Source organism: Oncorhynchus nerka, linkage group LG4, assembly GCF_034236695.1.
Source record: "Oncorhynchus nerka isolate Pitt River linkage group LG4, Oner_Uvic_2.0, whole genome shotgun sequence".
Classification (NCBI taxonomy): Eukaryota; Metazoa; Chordata; class Actinopteri; order Salmoniformes; family Salmonidae; genus Oncorhynchus; species Oncorhynchus nerka.
The window spans coordinates 75,690,302-75,709,632 of record NC_088399.1 but is presented as its reverse complement, the minus strand read 5'-3'; the positions used below and the strand labels follow the sequence as shown (position 1 = coordinate 75,709,632).

General features: G+C 44.5%; 1 protein-coding gene and 1 pseudogene across 1 annotated transcript in view; both read right to left on the bottom strand.

The window, feature by feature from the left end:
* Window positions 1-19,331, bottom strand: part of rpl14 (ribosomal protein L14) — a 155,305-nt gene that overhangs the window by 77,932 nt on the left and 58,042 nt on the right. The window lies entirely within an intron of this gene.
* LOC115123435 (1-acylglycerol-3-phosphate O-acyltransferase ABHD5-like) lies at window positions 3,462-4,997 on the bottom strand (annotated as a pseudogene).

The window sequence follows — 19,331 nt, the reverse complement described above, 5'->3', positions numbered from 1 at the left end:
CGTCGAGCCACGGAGCGGGAGGGAGGACCGAGCCGGCCTGGAGGATAGGGGACATAGAGAGTCAAAGGATGCAGAAAGGGAGGAGAGGAGGGTTGAGGAGGCAGAATCAGGAGATAGGTTGGAGAAGGTTTGAGCAGAGGGAAGAGATGATAGGATGGAAGAGGAGAGAGTAGCGGGGAGAGAGAGCGAAGGTTGGGACGGCGCGATACCATCCGAGTAGGGGCAGTGTGGGAAGTGTTGGATGAGAGCGAGAGGGAAAAGGATACAAGGTAGTGGTCGGAGACTTGGAGGAGTTGCAATGAGGTTAGTGGAAGAACAGCATCTAGTAAAGATGAGGTCGAGCGTATTTCCTGCCTTGTGAGTAGGGGGGAAGGTGAGAGGGTGAGGTCAAAAGAGGAGAGGAGTGGAAAGAAGGAGGCAGAGAGGAATGAGTCAAAGGTAGACGTGGGGAGGTTAAAGTCGCCCAGAACTGTGAGAGGTGAGCCGTCCTCAGGAAAGGAGCTTATCAAGGCATCAAGCTCATTGATGAACTCTCCGAGGGAACCTGGAGGGCGATAAATGATAAGGATGTTAAGGTTGAAAGGGCTGGTAACTGTGACAGCATGGAATTCAAAGGAGGCGATAGACAGATGGGTAAGGGGAGAAAGAGAGAATGACCACTTGGGAGAGATGAGGATCCCGGTGCCACCACCCCGCTGACCAGAAGCTCTCGGGGTGTGCGAGAACACGTGGGCAGACGAAGAGAGAGCAGTAGGAGTAGCAGTGTTGTCTGTGGTGATCCATGTTTCCGTCAGTGCCAAGAAGTCTGGAGGGAGGCATAGGCTGAGATGAACTCTGCCTTGTTGGCCGCAGATCGGCAGTTCCAGAGGCTACCGGAGACCTGGAACTCCACGTGGGTCGTGCGCGCTGGGACCACCAGATTAGGGTGGCTGCGGCCACGCGGTGTGGAGCGTTTGTATGGTCTGTGCAGAGAGGAGAGAACAGGGATAGACAGACACATAGTTGACAGGCTACACAAGAGGCTACGCTAATGCAAAGGAGATTGGAATGACAAGTGGACTACACGTCTCGAGTGTTCAGAAAGTTAAGCTTACGTAGCAAGAATCTTATTGACTAAAATGATTAAAATGATACAGTACTGCTGAAGTAGGCTAGCTGGCAGAGGCTGCGTTGTTGACTATGTAGGCTAGCTGGCAGTGGCTGCGTTGTTGACACTACACTAATCAAGTCGTTCCGTTGAGTGTAATAGTTTCTACTGTGCTGCTATTCGGGGCTAGCTGGCTAGCTGGCAGTGTTGATTACGTTACGTTGCGTTAAAAGTACGGCAATAGCTGGCTAGCTAACCTAGGAAATCGCTCTAGACTACACAATTATCTTTGATACAAAGACGGCTATGTAGCTAGCTATGTAGCTAGCTACGATCAAACAAATCAAGCCGTTGTACTGTAATGAAATGAAATGAAAAATGTGATACTACCTGTGGAGCGAGCGAAAATGCGACCGGGTTGTTGAGTGCGGAAGTTCTGTTCGGTAGACGTTGGCTAGCTGTTGGCTAGCTAGCAGTGTCTCCTACGTTAAGGACGACAAATAGCTGGCTAGCTAACCTCGGTAAATTAAGATAATCACTCTAAAACTACACACTCTAAACTACACAATTATCTTGGATACGAAGACAGCAAAGACAACTATGTAGCTAGCTAACACTACACTAATCAAGTCGTTCAGTTGAGTGTAATAGTTGTGCTGCTAATCGGTAGACGGTGGACGTTAGCTAGCTGGCTAGCTGCAGGGCAGATAGCAGTGTAGACTGCGTTAGGACGACGAAATACGATAATTACGCAATTATCTATGATACAAAGACGGCTATGTAGCTAGCTAAGAAGAAATTGCTAAGATTAGACAAATCAAACCGTTGTACTATAATGAAATGTAATACTACCTGCGGACCGAGTGCGGATGCGACCGCTCGCTCCAACCCGGAAGTGAGACTGAGTAAAATGTGAGTAAAATATTTAAACGTGTTAACCCTTGCAAGGCTGCTGGCCCAGACTGCACCCCTAGCCGCGTCCTCAGAGCATGTGCAGAACAGCTGGCTGGTGTGTTTATGGACATATTCAATTAATGCCTATCCCAGTCTGCTGTGCCCACATGCTTCAAGAGGGCCACCATTGTTCCTGTTCCCAAGAAAGCTAAGGTAACTGAGATAAATGACTATCGCCCCGTAGCACTCACTTCCGTCATCATGAAGTGCTTTGAGAGACTAGTCAAGGATCATATCACCTCCACCCTACCTGATACTCTAGACCCACTCCAATTTGCTTCCCGCCCCAATAGGTCCACAGACGACGCAATCGAAATCACACTGCACACTGCCCTAACACATCTGGACAAGAGGAAAACCTATGTAATGTAATGTAATGCTGTTCATCGACTACAGCTCAGCATTTAACACCATATTACCCTCCAAACTCGCCATTAAGCTCAAGGGTTGGATCGAGACCCAGGGTCTCGGCAAATGGGTCCTAGACTTTCTGACGGGCCGCCCCCAGGTGGTGAGTGTAGGAAACAACATCTCCACACCGCTGATCCTCAACATTGGGACCCCACAAGGAAGGGTGAGTTCTCAGCCCTCTCCTGTACTCCTTGTTCACCCATGACTGCGAGGCCATGCACACCTCCAACTCAATCATCAAGTTTGCAGACGACACTACAAGTGGTAGACTTGATTACCAACAACGACGAGACAGGGAGGAGGTGACAACTGCCTACAGGGAGGAGGTGAGGGCCCTCGAAGTGTGGTGTCAGGAAAATAACCTCACACTCAATGTCAACAAAACAAAGGAGATGATCGTGGACTTCAAGAAACAACCCCCCTATCCACATCGACGGGACAGTAGTGGAGAAGGTGGAAAGTTTTAAGTTCCTCGGCATACACATCACGGACAAACTGAAATGGTCCACCCACACAGACAGTGTGGTGAAGAAGGCACAGCAGCAGCAGCGATGATAAAGGACAACAACCAACGAGCCACTGCCTGTTCACCCCGTTATCTTCCAGAAGGCGAGGTCAGTACAGGTGCATTAAAGCTGGGACCGAGAGACTGAAAACAGCTTCTATCTCAATGCCATCAGACTGTTTAACAGCCATCACTAACATTGAGCGGCTGTTGCCAACATACAGACTCAAATCTCTAGCCACTTTAATAATTGGATGTAATAAACGTATCACTAATAAATGTATCAGTAAACAATGCCATCGCTCATCCATATATTTATATGTACGTATTCTAATTCAACCCTTTACACTTGTGGTGTAAGGTAGTTGTGAAATTGTTAGATTACTTTTTATATATTACTGCATTGTCGGAACAAGAAGCACAAGCATTTCGCTACACTCTCGTTAACATCTGTTAACCATGTGTATGTAACCAATACAATGTGATTTGATTTGGTTTGATGGACAGAGAACAGGTGTTAGTGTATGTGTGTGTGTGTGCGCGTACATTTGTGTGTGTGTGTGTGTGTGTACCTACTGTAAGTTGGCATCTGTGCGTTAAGATGATAGATGTAGTCTGATACGGTGTTGTCATCAAACACTGAAGAGTACTTCTGTTTAAAATCTGAGGATGGGGAGGAATGGAGGAAAGGATGGAGAGAGATGATGGGGAGGAATGGAGGAAAGAATGGAGAGAGGGATGGGGAGGAATGGAGGAAAGGATGGAGAGAGAGGTGGGGAGGAATGGAGGAAAGGATGGAGAGAGAGGAGAGGATGGGGAGGAATGGAGGAAAGGATGGAGAGAGAGGATGGGGAGGAATGGAGGAAAGGATGGAGAGAGAGGATGGGGAGGAATGGAGGAAAGGATGGAGAGAGAGGATGGGGAGGAATGGAGGAATGGATGGAGAGAGAGGTGGGGAGGAATGGAGGAAAGGATGGAGAGAGAGGATGGGGAGGAATGGAGGAAAGGATAGAGAGAGAGGATGGGGGAATGGAGGAAAGGATGGAGAGAGAGGATGAGGAGGAATGGAGGAAAGGATGGGGAGGAATGGAGGAAAGGATGGAGAGAGGATGGGGAGGAATGGAGGAAAGGATGGAGAGAGAGGATGGGGGAGGAATGGAGGAAAGGATGGGGAGGAATGGAGGAAGGGATGGAGAGAGAGGATGGGGGAGGAATGAAGAGAGAGGATGGGGAGGAATTGAGGAAGGGATGGAGAGAGAGGATGGGGAGGAATGGAGGAAATGATGGAAAGAGAGGATGGGGAGGAATGGAGGAAATGATGGAAAGAGAGGATGGGGGAGGAATATGTTATATTAACACCTTTGGTTTTGAAACATCTGGCAATTATTTCCACTGTGTGTGTGTGTGTGTGTGTTTTGTGTGTGTGTATGCATGCATGTAGTGTATGCGATGTGTGTGTAGTACACGTACTTGCGGTGTGTGTGTGTGTATATCGAACCCAGTGGTCCGGCCAGTCTAAGTCCAGCCAGGGGGTTGAAGGGACTCATGACAGCCCCCATGGCTCTGATCCACACTGGGATAGACTTCTCCTGATCTAGATTCTCTGGACGGGACGGGATCCCCCAGGGCTCCACCAGGATCAAGTGCTTTACCCTATAAACACACACAGTGTGAACACGTATATGAACACACACACACCCACACACACTACCTCTCCTCGCTCTCCTCTCTCTCACCTGTGTGGGTGTGTAAGTGTGTAAGCAGCAGCCAGGTATCCTCCCAGGTTGTGTCCCAGCAGGACTATCTCCTCCAGGCCCACCCTGTCCCTCCACTCCTTCAGGGCCCCTGCTCCTCTGCCCCTTGGGGGTCCACGCTGAACAGGGTCCGTCTGCTCTGTCCAAACCACAGCAGATTCAGGGCATTCATGGCTCCACTGCCACACAGAGAGTCCAGGTTCTGGGCACACAGACCCGCACCACCCCCAAACCCATGGAGCAGCACCAGGGGAGGACGGAGCTGGGGCTGGAGAGAGGGCTGGGATTAAGAGGTATGGAGCTGAGGCAGGTGTGGGGGAGAGGAATGGGGCTGGTGCTGAGGCTGGGGGGGGGTGACTGAGTCTGGGGCTGGGGTGGGAGAAAGAGATGTATCTTGATGTGAGAGTTGAAGGCTAAGGTCCAGAGATGGTTGACGTTTGATATCTGGACATGCTGCTGGGAGAATGGTGTCTTCACAGCTGTGAGAAGAGAGGGATGGAGGAGAAAGACGGAGGGAACAGGGAGGGAGATTGTGAAAAGAGAGGAGAGGAGATGTGTAAGTATTATAGTTAGAAAGGGAAACACACACACACACTGTTACATTTGAGCATTTTGTCTTCTGCGTCCTTCAGCTGAGAGAGGGAGGTGGGACACCAGGATGGAAGCCAACTGGAGATCCACCCAGACCTGCACAAACACACACACACAATTGCGTAAATGATCCCGCTGAGGTTCTCGAAGAAAGCTCAATAAGTGAACTTTGAACTCTAGCTCTGACCAACTATCACTGAGTCAGACTTAACAAACAAGATTGCCTTATAGCAAACTCCTAAAATAATGTCCCCTGCAATTTTCCCTCTAAGCTGCGCACGTGCATACAGTTCCCACGTGCATGCAGTTCCCACCGACCAAGCAGAGAAGCATGACATTGAACTTCACTCACCTTTCTTGAGTTTTCCCCTTTAGTTAAAACGGTTAATGTTTCACTCTACTGTGGGAATTGTGATCGAATCAACGCAATGTTAGCCACTTTCAACATAACATACCGAAACAAATGAACTATGCAAGACTTAGTATGCAAAACTAACTGCAAGATATTTTCTTGTGGGCAGAGCGCATTGTAGTAGGATTCTATTGCATTGAGAGGCACACTCAGGCCCATACTCTACACAGACCAGTGCACCATAACCAATCAGAGCTGCAGTAGGCCTATATGCAAACAGACATCGCCATATATGGATCTGTGCCATTCACTCTGAACTGGACTGTGTATATTTGCCCATTTGCGAGTAGATGTGTTTGTTCTGAGATCAAAGCGAGAGCTATATAGGTTTTTTATTTCTTAAAGGTGCAGTGTTGTATTTTGAGACGGTCTTGAATAAGCTAAGTAGCCAATAGGCAGAGAGTAGCTTAATTTGTCTGATTCTCTGTAATAATGGCAGGACCACTTGTGATAAACAGGTTAATGTTAAGCCCTAAATGTTTTTTTCAAAAGTCTTACATTGAACTCCACACATTGGCTGCTGCTGTAGGGTTCATGATATAACAGCTATTTGCATGTTAAAATATTATAGGACGCATTTTTCTCCATTGTTTTTGACGGAAGGCCACTCTGGTAGGCCAACATTATGCCACAGTAGCCTACTTACTTAAAGTGAGCACAGCCTCAGTGTTCACAGTAAACGTTTCCCGGAAGTTGCACAGTTTGTGCTCAGCAGATTTGCTCAGTGCTGATTTTCTTTTGTTGGAACATTGGTCCTCTGTCTACAGTAGTCTAGCTATTTAAATAGTACATGTTTCATTTAAATTAAACGAAGAAAAAACTACATTCCAAACAATGTGCGACAAGGTGTCACTCTGGCTAAATAGTAAAATATGGTAGCCTACTAATCAGTGTAAAAAAAAACATTTGAAATATTCCATGAAACTGTATTTCTCTTTATTTTAATTATCAAGTTTGAAAAACGTTCTGAATGTCACAAAGTTATGTGGCTGGCTACTAGGATGACTGGTGGTTGTGCATCTGTGTCTTCATAGTGATATTGAAGGTTGAATAATCTTATCTTCACTGAGTTGTCCTTCTGTAATAAACACTGTAACTACAGTCAAAGGTCCAAGTGACGTAGCGGCACCAAGTTCACAGGAAATAATATTTTACTTTTGGCATATCATTTTATAAAAATAAAAAAACTCACAACTTTGTCACAAAGTTTCATTTCCGTGAATGAAAGAGTTTCATGGAGAGGGGAGGGTAGTCTTCCCAGAAGTTGGACTTTTCGGAGAAACTTGCCAACACTGCGTTGCCACACGAATGAGGGAAATCGAGCTTATAGTCTTTTCCATGGATGTTAGCTTTGTCTTAACAAATAGGTGAGAGTCCCATTTGAAAAACAGTTTTCACATCATATACAGTGCATTCAGGAAAGTCTTCCCCTTTTCCACATTTTGTTATGTTACAACCTTATTCTAAAATGGATTAGATACATTTTTGTTCCTCATCAATCTACACACAATACCCCATAATGAAAAATCAAAAACAGGTTTTTAGAAATGTTTGCAAATGTATTAAAAATATAAAACAGAAATACAATATTTACATGAGAATTCAGACCCTTTGCTATGAGACTCGAAATGGAGTTCAGGTGCATCCTGTTCCCATTGATCATCCTTGAGATGTTTCTACAACTTGATTGGAGTCCACCTGTGGTAAATTCAATTGATTGGACATGATTTGGAAAGATACACACCTATCTATGTAAGGTCCCACATTTGACAGTGCATGTCAGAGCAAAAACCAAGCCATGAGGTCAAAGGAATTGTTCATAGAGCTCCAAGACAGGATTGTGTCGAGGCACCGATCTGGGGAAGGGTACTGTGATGGACATTTTTATAATGTGAAGAGACAGCCTTGAAAATGTTAATCTTGTCTTAGTGTGATAAATAATCCTTGGTTCCTGCCTGTGCTTGGTAAAGATATGAGGGGGTGCGACATGACCCCCTCCTTAGGACGATCTGGCAGAACGCCCAGAATATGTTCTACAAGTTAAGATAGGAGACGGTGCCAGACACATGCAGAAACAAACCCTGTGAACTATGCCTATGCAAAGTGTCTTTAACCAGTCTTTAACCAGTATATAAGGGATAAGAGGACTGCCCCAAAAGAGAGAGCTCCTGATCGACATGTGTACTTGGTGCATTGAGTTGGTTGGAACCTCTCCAGCGCGCTGATAATAAATCATACTTTTTTTTATATTGACTTCGAATGTCCCTGTGTAGAATATCCACAACAGTAGCAAAAATGTCTGCAGCATTGAAGGTTCCCAATAACACAGTGGTGCCCAGTTTGGAACCACCAGGAGTCTTCCTAGATCTGGCCGCCCGGTAAAATTGAGCAATCAGGGGAGAAGGGCCTTGGTCAGGGAGGTGACAAAGAACCCGATGGTCTCGCTGACAGAGCTCCAGAGTTCCTCTGTAGAGATGGGAGAACCTTCCAGAAGGACAACCTGCAGCACTCCACAAATCAGGCCTTTATGGTCGAGTGGCCAGACAGAAGCCACTCCTCAGTAAAAGGCACATTACAGCCTGCTTGGTGTTTGCCGAAAGGCACCTAAAGGAATCTCAGACCATGAGAAACAAGTTTCTCTGGTCTGATGAAACCAATATTGAGCTCTTTGGTATGAATGCCAAGCGTCACAACTGGAAAATACCTAGCACCATCCCTACGGTGAAGGATGGTGGTGGCAACATCATGCAATGGGGATGCTTTTCAGCAGCAGTGACTGGGAGACTAGTCAGGATTGGGGGGGAAATTAACAGAGCAAAGTACAGAGAGATCCTTGATGAAAACCTGCTGCAGAGCGCTCAGGACCTCAGATTGGGCGAAGGTTCACCTTCCAACAGGATAATGATCCTAAGCACACAGCCAAGACAACACAGGAGTGGCTTCGGGACAAGTCTCTGAATGTCCTTGAGTGGCCCAGCCAGAGCCCAGACTCGAACCCGATCGAACATCTCTGAAGAGACCTGAAAATAGTTGTGCAGGGACACTTCCCATCCAACCTGACAGAGCTTGAGAGGATCTGCAGAGAAGAATGGGAAAAACTCCCCAAATACGGGTGTGCCAAGACTTGTGTTACATCTTCGCCTGCCACGCCCTCTACTGATCATCCTGTGTCTCTCTAACCTGCCCCCACCCCCCCAGTGCTCTCTCTCTCTCTCCCTCTCTCTCTCTCTCTCTGTGTGTGTGTGTGTGTGGGGGGGGTGGAGACATGTGTGCTGGAGGCAGAGCAGATCCCCACCAGCTGCAACCTGTTCCATAATCAAGACCTCTACAAATACTCAGCCCTACCACTTCCACGCTGCCAGATCGTAACCTCTGCTCAGTCAGTCTGCAGTTTTTAGCAGTTTGTTCCTGCATAGATCCTGTTTTCGTGTTGTGCCTGTTTTCCCTTGCCTAATGCTGTTTTCCTCTCTGCTACAGTTCTGTCCGCTCTGACTCTGGGCCCTGTCTCCAGTCCCACGTCTCGTCAGTCCTAATCGCTGCCAAAGGCGCTTCAACAAAGTATTGAGTAAATGGTCTGAATACTTATGTAAATGTATTTCTGTTTAAAAAAATATATAAATATGCAAACATGTCTAAAAACCTGTTTTTGTCATGTCTGCTCCCGCTCCCCTTCTCTGGCGCTCGAGGTCGCCAGGCTGCTTATCATTACGCCCACTTATCATTATGTCACCATTGTTACACGCATCAGCGCTTCATTGGAATCACCTGTACACCATCACGTTATTAATTACCTCCCCTATATTTGTCACTTCCTCAGTTTCTTTCCCGGGTCAGAATTAATGTCGTTATGTCCTTGTCCAGACGCTATTCGTGTTTTGTTTCCTGTTTGTTTCCTGTCTGTATTCATTAAATATTCACTCCCTGTACTTGCTTTTTGTCTCGCAGCGTCTGTCCTTACAATTTTTGCTTTGTCATTATGGGGTATTGTGATTTGCTGAGGAAAAAACAACAATTTAATCCATTTTAGAATAAAGCTGTAACGCATCAAAATGTGGAAAAAGTCAAGGGGTCTGAATACTTTCCAAATGCACTGTACATTCTAATCCACTATAAATACATATCTCGTGACAGTGTATGGGAACAAGGGAGGGGAGCGGGAAGCATTGATTTATTTTGACAGTAATGTGGACACTGGGTCAGCCTGAGTTGTGAAATGAAGGAGAGAGTCAGTGGAAGGTGGAACAGTGAAATAAACCTCTCATTACTACACTTTATTATGAACATTAGCCTAAAATCGTTGTTTTTTATCTGTTTTAAAAACACCTTTATTGCTCTTGATTTAGTAAATATGTGACATGGTTTAAATTCAAGTCATAGTACTGTTATTGCAACAGTTTATAAAGAAGCAGGATTATTGTGTCAACAATCAGACAGATAAACATAATATACACATTATTATTCACAAAAAATATTCCTGGTTTCTCAGCACAGTGAGATAAACTCTATTGATTAAGTAAATTTAGTTTACAATGTCTGTCAACTTCAGTCTATTTACATATGTTATATTCATGACTAAAATGTGAGCATCTGTATTTATCTGTGTTGTGTGTGTGTCCCTCCAGGACCCAGGGGTCTATTTTATGTGGCACAGGGAAAATGAGGAGTCAACCCCAAGGAAAAACCCCTCAGTGAATGTTTGAGTGGAATGTGTACAGGTGGGTCAGTCCGTCAGAGGAGATGCTGTGGAAGGATAGTGTACCAGCTGTCCAGTCCAAATACACCCCTACTCTGTGGAAGTGGAAGGAGGGAACAGCTACAGTGTCTTGCGAAAGTATTCACCCCCCCACCTTGGCATTTTTCCTATTTTGTTGCCTTACAACCTGGAATTAAAATAGATTTTTGGGGGTTTGTATAATTTGATTTACACAACATGCCTACCACTTTGAAGATGCTAAATTTAAAAAATTGTGAAACAATTAAGAAATAAGACAAAAAAAACAGAAAACTTGAGCGTGCAGTCCCAGTCTCAAATCTCTGGAAGACTGAAACAGGTTTCCCTCAAGAATTTCCCTTTATTTAGTGCCATCCATCATTCCTTCAATTCTGACCAGTTTCCCTGCTGATGAAAAACATTATGTTCTTGGGGTGATGAAAGGTGTTGAGTTTGCTCTAGACATAGCGTTTTCCTTGATGGCCAAAAAGCTCAATTTTAGTCTCATATGACCAGAGTATCTTCTTCTATATGTTTGGGGAGTCTCCCACATGCCTTTTGGCAAACACCAAACATGTTTGCTTATTTTTTTCTGGCCACTCTTCCGTAAAGCCCAGCTCTGTGGAGTGTACGGCTTAAAGTTGTCATGACGTTGGCCTGGGGTCCTATGGACAGATACTCCATTCTCCGCTGTGGAGCTTTGCAGCTCCTTCAGGATTATCTTTGGTCTCTTTGTTGCCTCTTTGATTAATGCCCTCCTTGCCTAGTCCCTGAGTGTTGGTGGGTGGCCCTCTCTTGGCAGGTTTGTTGTGGTGCCATATTCTTTCCATTTTTAATAATGGATTTAATGTTGCTCCGTGGGATGTTCAAAATTTTGTATATTTTTTTATAACCCAACCCTGATCTGTACTTCTCCACAACTTTGTCCCTGATCTGTTTGGAGAGCTCCTTGGTCTTCATAGTGCCGCTTGCTTGGTGGTGCCCCTTGCTTAGTGGTGTTGCAGACTCTGGGGCCTTTCAGAAGAGGTGTACATATACTGAGATCATGTGACAGATCAAATCAAATCAAATCAAATGTATTTATATAGCCCTTCATACATCAGCTGATATCTCAAAGTGCTGTACAGAAACCCAGCCTAAAACCCCAAACAGCAAGCAATGCAGGTGTAGAAGCACGGTGGCTAGGAAAAACTCCCTAGAAAGGCCAAAACCTAGGAAGAAACCTAAAGAGGAACCAGGCTAAGTGGGGTTGCCAGTCCTCTTCTGGCTGTGCCGGGTGGAGATTATAACAGAACATGGCCAAGATGTTCAAATGTTCATAAATGACCAGCATGGTCCAATAATAATAAGGCAGAACAGTTGAAACTGGAGCAGCAGCACAGCCAGGTGGACTGGGGACAGCAAGGAGTCATCATGTCAGGTAGTCCTGAGGCATGGTCCTAGGGCTCAGGTCCTCCGAGAGAGAGAAAGAAAGAGAGAAAGAGAGAATTAGAGAGAGCACACTTAAATTCACACAGGACACCGAATAGGACAGAAGAAGTACTCCAGATATAACAAACTGACCCTAGCCCCCCGACACATAAACTACTGCAGCATAAATACTGGAGGCTGAGACAGGAGGGGTCAGGAGACACTGTGGCCCTATCCGAGGACACCCCCGGACAGGGCCAAACAGGAAGGATATAACCCCACCCACTTTGCCAAAGCACAGCCCCCACACCACTAGAGGGATATCTTCAACCACCAACTTACCATCCTGAGACAAGGCTGAGTATAGCCCACAAAGATCTCCGCCACGGGGGGGGGGGGGCGCCAACCCAGACAGGATGATCACATCAGTGACTCAACCCACTCAGCAGACGCTCCCCTCCCAGGGACGGTATAAGAGAGCCCCAGTAAGCCAGTGACTCAGCCCCTGTAATAGGGTTAGAGGCAGAGAATCCCAGTGGAAAGAGGGGAACCGGCCAGGCAGAGACAGCAAGGGCGGTTCGTTGCTCCAGAGCCTTTCCGTTGACCTTCCCACTCCTTTTATTTTTTTATTTTTAATTGTACCTTTATTTTACTAGGCAAGTCAGTTAACAACAAATTCTTATTTTCAATGACGGCCTGGGCCAGACTACACTCAATCATATGACCCACTGAAGAGATGAGTCTTCAGTAAAGACTTAAAGGTTGAGACCGAGTTTGCGTCTCTGACATGGGTAGGCAGACCGTTCCATAAAAATGGAGCTCTATAGGAGAAAGCCCTGCCTCCAGCTGTTTGCTTAGAAATTCTAGGGACAATTAGGAGGCCTGCGTCTTGTGACCATAGCGTACGTGTAGGTATGTACTGCAGGACCAAATCAGAGAGATAGGTAGGAGCAAGCCCATGTAATGCTTTGTAGGTTAGCAGTAAAACCTTGAAATCAGCCCTTGCTTTGACAGGAAGCCAGTGTAGGGAGGCTAGCACTGGAGTAATATGATAATTTTTTGGGGTTCTAGTCAGGATTCTAGCAGCCGTATTTAGCACTAACTGAAGATTATTCCGTGCTTTATCCGGGTAGCCGGAAAGTAGAGCATTGCAGTAGACTAACCTAGAAGTGACAAAAGCATGGATTAATTTTTCTGCATCATTTTTGGACAGAAAGTTTCTGATTTTTGTAATGTTACGTAGATGGAAAAAAGCTGTCCTTGAAATGGTCTTGATATGTTCTTCAAAAGAGAGATCAGGGTCTAGAGTAACGCAGAGGTCCTTCACAGTTTTATTTGAGACGACTGTACAACCATTAAGATGAATTGTCAGATTCAACAGAAGATCTCTTTGTTTCTTGGGACCTAGAACAAGCATCTCTGTTTTGTCCGAGTTTAAAAGTAGAAAGTTTGCAGCCATCCACTTCCTTATGTCTGAAACATATGCTTCTAGCGAGGGCAATTTTGGGGCTTCACCATGTTTCATTGAAATGTACAGCTGTGTGTCATCCGCATAGCAGTGAAAGTTAACATTATGTTTTCGAATGACATCCCCAAGAGGTAAAATATATAGTGAAAACAATAGTGGTCCTAAAATGGAACCTTGAGGAACACCGAAATTTACAGTTGATTTGTCAGAGGACAAACCATTCACAGAGACAAACACACAGAGACATCTTTCCGACAGATAAGATCTAAACCAGGCCAGAACTTGTCCGTGTAGACCAATTTGGGTTTCCAATCTCTCCAAAAGAATGTGGTGATCGATGGTATCAAAAGCAGCACTAAGGTCTAGGAGCACGAGGACAGATGCAGAGCCTCGGTCTGATGCCATTAAAAGGTCATTTACCACCTTCACAAGTGCAGTCTCAGTGCTATGATGGGGTCTAAAACCAGACTGAAGCATTTCGTATACATTGTTTGTCTTCAGGAAGGCAGTGAGTTGCTGCGCAACAGCCTTTTCTAAAAATTTTGAGAGGAATGGAAGATTCAACATAGGCCGATAGTTTTTTATATTTTCTGGGTCAAGGTTTGGCTTTTTCAAGAGAGGCTTTATTACTGCCACTTTTAGTGAATTTGGTACACATCCGGTGGATAGAGAGCCGTTTATTATGTTCAACATAGGAGGGCCAAGCACAGGAAGCAGCTCTTTCAGTAGTTTAGTTGGAATAGGGTCCAGTATGCAGCTTGAAGGTTTAGAGGCCATGATTATTTTCATCATTGTGTCAAGAGATATAGTACTAAAACACTTGAGCATCTCTCTTGATCCTAGGTCCTGGCAGAGTTGTGCAGACTCAATTTATCACTGCTAAAGTGAAAGCCATCCTCTCTTGGGGAATGCTGCTTTTTAGTTAGCTTTGCGACAGTATCAAAAAGGAATTTCGGATTGTTCTTATTTTCCTCAATTAAGTTAGAAAAATAGGATGATCGAGCAGCAGTAAGGGCTCTTCGGTACTGCACGGTACTGTCTTTCCAGGCTAGTCGGAAGACTTCCAGTTTGGTGTGGCGCCATTTCCGTTCCAATTTTCTGGAAGCTTGCTTCAGAGCTCGGGTATTTTCTGTATACCAGGGAGCTAGTTTCTTATGAGAAATGTTTTTAGTTTTTAGGGGTGCAACTGCATCTAGGGTATTGCGCAAGGTTAAATTGAGTTCCTCAGGTGGTTAACTGATTTTTGTCCTCTGGCGTCCTTGGGTAGACAGAGGGAATCTGGAAGGACATCAAGGAATCTTTGTGTTGTCTGTGAATTAATAGCACGACTTTTGATGTTCCTTGGTTGGGGTCTGAGCAGATTATTTGTTGCAATTGCAAACGTAATAAAATGGTGGTCCGATAGTCCAGGATTATGAGGAAAAACATTAAGATCCACATCATTTATTCCATGGGACAAAACTAGGTCCAGAGTATGACTGTGACAGTGAGTGGGTCCAGAGACATGTTGGACAAAACCCACTGAGTCGATGATGGCTCCGAAAGCCTTTTGGAGTGGGTCTGTGGACTTTTCCATGTGAATATTAAAGTCACCAAAGATTAGAATATTATCTGCTATGACTACTCAGGTCCATTAGGAATTCAGGGAACTCAATGAGGAACGCTGTATATGGCCCAGGAGGCCTGTAAACAGTAGCTATAAAAAGTGATTGAGTAGGCTGCATAGATTTCATGACTAGAAGCTCAAAAGATGAAAACTTCATTTTTTTTTTTGTAAATTGAAATTTGCTATCGTAAATGTTATCAACACCTCCGCCTTTGCGGGATGCACGGGGGATATGGTCACTAGTGTAGCCAGGAGGTGAGGCCTCATTTAACACAGTAAATTCATCAGGCTTAAGCCATGTTTCAGTCAGGCCAATCACATCAAGATTATGATCAGTAATTCGTTCATTGACTATAATTGCCTTTGAAGTAAGGGATCTAACATTAAGTAGCCCTATTTTGAGATGTGAGGTATCATGATCTCTTTCAATAATGACAGGAATGGAGGAGGTCTTTATCCTAGTGAGATTGCTAAGGCGAACACCACCATGTTTAGTTTTGCCCAACCTAGGTCGAAGCACAGACACGGTCTCAATGGTGATAGCTGAGCTGACTACACTGACTGTGCTAGTGGCAGACTCCACTAAGCTGGCAGGCTGGCTAACAGCCTGCTGCCTGGCCTGCATCCTATTTCATTGTGGAGCTAGAGGAGTTAGAGCCCTGTCTATGTTGGTAGATAAGATGAGAGCACCCCTCCAGCTAGGATGGAGTCCGTCACTCCTCAGCAGGTCAGGCTTGGTCCTGTTTGTGGGTGAGTCCCAGAAAGAGGGCCAATTATCTACAAATTCTATCTTTTGGGAGGGGCAGAAAACAGTTTTCAACCAGCGATTGAGTTGTGAGACTCTGCTGTAGAGCTCATCACTCCCCCTAACTGGGAGGGGGCCAGAGACAATTACTCGATGCCGACACATCTTTCTAGGTGATTTACACGCAGAAGCTATGTTGCGCTTGGTGACACTTAGATTGCACACAGGTGGACTTTATTTAACTAATTATGTGACTTCTGAAGGTAATTGGTTGCACCCGATCTTATTTATGGGCTTCATAGTAAAGGGGCTGAATACATATACACGCACCACTTTTACGTTTTTTTTTCATTTTTTTTTTCAAACAAGTTATTTTTTTCATTCCACTTCACCAACTTGGACTATTTTGTGTATGTCCATTACATGAAATCCAAATAAAAATCCATTTAAATTACAGGTTGTAATGCAACAAAATAGGAAAAACTCCAAGGGGGTGTCACGTTCTGACCTTACTTCCTTTGTTATGTCTTTGTTTTAGTATGGTCAGGGCGTGAGTTGGGTGGGTTGTCTATGTTCCGTTTTCTATGTTGTGTTTTTGCGTTTGGCCTGGTATGGTTCTCAATCAGAGGCAGGTGTCGTTAGTTGTCTCTGATTGAAAATCATACTTAGGTAGCCTTTTTCCACCTGTGTTGCGTGGGTGTTTATTTTCTGTTCTGTGTTTATATGTCACTGTTCAGGAATGTTTTCGGTTCTTTTTTTTGTTGTTTTTGAGCAAGTATTTGTTGAGAATATAGGAGAATATGAATACTTACCATGCTGCACCTTGGTCCTCCTCTCTCTCTCCCAACGACGAGCGTTACAGGGGGTGAAAACACTGTATATCAGTGCTTTTATTATTGTGCTCAACCATGTAGGCACCGCCATCAGCGCAATACAGATTCCAGGTATTGTTATTTTTATCCCATTACGTCATAACAAACACCATTGTCCTTTTCTGCACAGTATGCATATTTACATGTTACTCCTATATTTGGCAGTGACCCACTCCCCTCTACCTCCCAGTAGAATCGCCCAGTCAGACCCTCTCTACACAGCACCTGATGACAGACCACTCTTAGCAGTTCACCAGGATACTTGTGAACCTTTATTGCCGTTTTCTCCTTTCTGTTCTTCTCAGAGGGAGTCATTTGTGTGCTGTGTTTGGGTCCAGTGTGAGATCACAGGAATATGATGAAGGATACCGATACACAGAATCATACATATTAGAATATTTAGATGTTTTTCAATTATCCAGAACTTCTAATGAAAGCCTATTTATAAATTAATTCGGGAAAGGGGATATCTAGTCAGTTGCACAACTGACTGCATTCAACCTAAATGTGACTTCCGCATTCAACCCAACCCCTCTGAAGCAGAGAGGTGCAGGGGGGCTGCCGTAATCCATGTGATCTGTGCCCGTGTACCAGGTGTTGGGGAGTTTCATTTCTTTGATGACTTTTTCAAATTCAATGAGTTTTGCACGTTGATTTAATATCATTACATAGATTTTGTGATGCTGAAATGATGTGGAAATAACATTGATTAAATGGATTGTAAGAGCTTACTAACAGTCATGTCCCCTTAACACACCTTACATAAGGTAATATAGCAACACTTAATGCATTATTTCAAGAGTGCATTATGTTTTGTTATGAGTGAGGGAGCCTAATGCATTACACGCATACTGTTCTTCAGTAAGGAAGCAGGGATAAAGAGATCACGGACACAACAACAACACACTTTCTGCATCCTTGAGTTTCTCCAGTCTCCATTGTGGATCCTCCACTCCAGCAGAGAGCAGCTTCACCCCTGAGTCTCCTGGGTAATTGTAGCTCAGGTCCAGCTCTCTCAGGTGTGAAGAGTTTGAGAGCTGAGGCCAAAGAAGCACATCCTTCCTCTGTGACCAGACAACCTGACAGCTTGCAGAGAGTTTATCATGATTTCATTAACACTACTGCTACCCATTATACACATGTAACCCCTTGACTGTACAGGTTTACACTTGACATTTAAATTAATTAAATAAAAAATTATTATTGAAAGTTTATACACATTCATATATAACCATTTTTATGTTAATTGAATAAGCAATTCATGTCTATACTCAGGTTTCCGTCATTTTGTTGAAAGATTTTCAAGTAAATATTCTAATATTCTCACACATAAAATATGCAAATTTAAGCAGCAGTGGTCTGTTTCCATCAAACTGGCTTCTTGCAAATAAAAAGCGCTTTGTCTAATAACTTAGAATTTATTGAATACAATTTTTTAAATACGATGTGTTTCCATCCCATTTTTAACTCTGTCGATGATTTTGGCACAAAAAGTCTGCAATAAACAGCAAATGTGCGCACTCTGGTCTTGGCATGTGCACTGTAGTCACAAGCTCGCAGATATAGCACATGGAGTGTTGAGGCCTAAGCTTCATGACATGGATAAGAGCAAGATCATTTTCATTTGTCAATTGAAAGCTAAGCACTGATCATCATGTCACCAGCATAAATTAGGAACCTCCATATTTATTGTAAATGAGCATCAAGCTCATCATCACTGTGCACTTTCACCACCCTGTGAAGTTTATTATTTAATCTGCAGCTGAATAAACTATTCAGTGTGCACGCTCTGATCTGTTTCACCCGTCTTTGTGATTGTCTCCACCCCCTCCAGGTGTCGCCCATCTTCCCCATTTCTCCTGTGTATTTATACCTGTGTTGTCTGTTGGTCTGTTGCCAGTTCATCTTGTTTGTCAAGTCAACCAACATTTTGTTCTCAGCTCCTGCTGTTCCAGTCTCTCTTTTTCTCGCCCCCCTGGTTTTGACGCTTGCCTGACCATTCTGCCTGACCACTCTGCCTGACCACTCTGCCTGACCCTGAGCCTGCTGACCTGTACCTTTGCTTACACTGAGCCTGCCTGCCTTCCGGTACCGTTGCCCCACTTCTGGTTTACTGACCCCTGCCTGCCTTGACCTGTCTAGACTGCCCCTGTTGGATTATTAAACCATTGTCAACTCGTTTACCGACAATTATACTGTTTCAATCAGGCCTGTTTTTTCTATCCAACATGTAATTTATTCACATAAAAATGGCTGGAAACATTGTTTATTTTTTATTTTTTTCTCTCATTCTGCAGTTTGTCAACTTCTAAGTAACCTCGGGGTTTACAGTGTAGAATAGTAACCTCTGGGTTTACAGTGTAGAATAGCAACCTCAGGGTTTACAGTGTGGAATAGGAACCTAAGGGTTTACAGTGTGGAATAGTAACCTCTGGGTTTACAGGGGGAATAGTAACCTCAGGGTTTACAGTGTGGAATAGGAACCTCAGGGTTTACAGTGTGGAATAGTAACCTAAGGGTTTACAGTGTGGAATAGTAACCTCAGGGTTTACAGTGTGGAATAGTAACCTCAGGGTTTACAGTGTGGAATAGTAACCTCGGGGTTTACAGTGTGGAATAGTAACCTCGGGGTTTACAGTGTGGAATAGTAACCTCGGGGTTTACAGTGTGGAATAGTAACCTCAGGGTTTACAGGGTGAATAGTAACCTCGGGATTTACAGTGTGGAATAGTAACCTCTGGGTTTACAGTGTGGAATAGTAACCTCGGGGTTTACAGTGTGGAATAGTAACCTCGGGGTTTACAG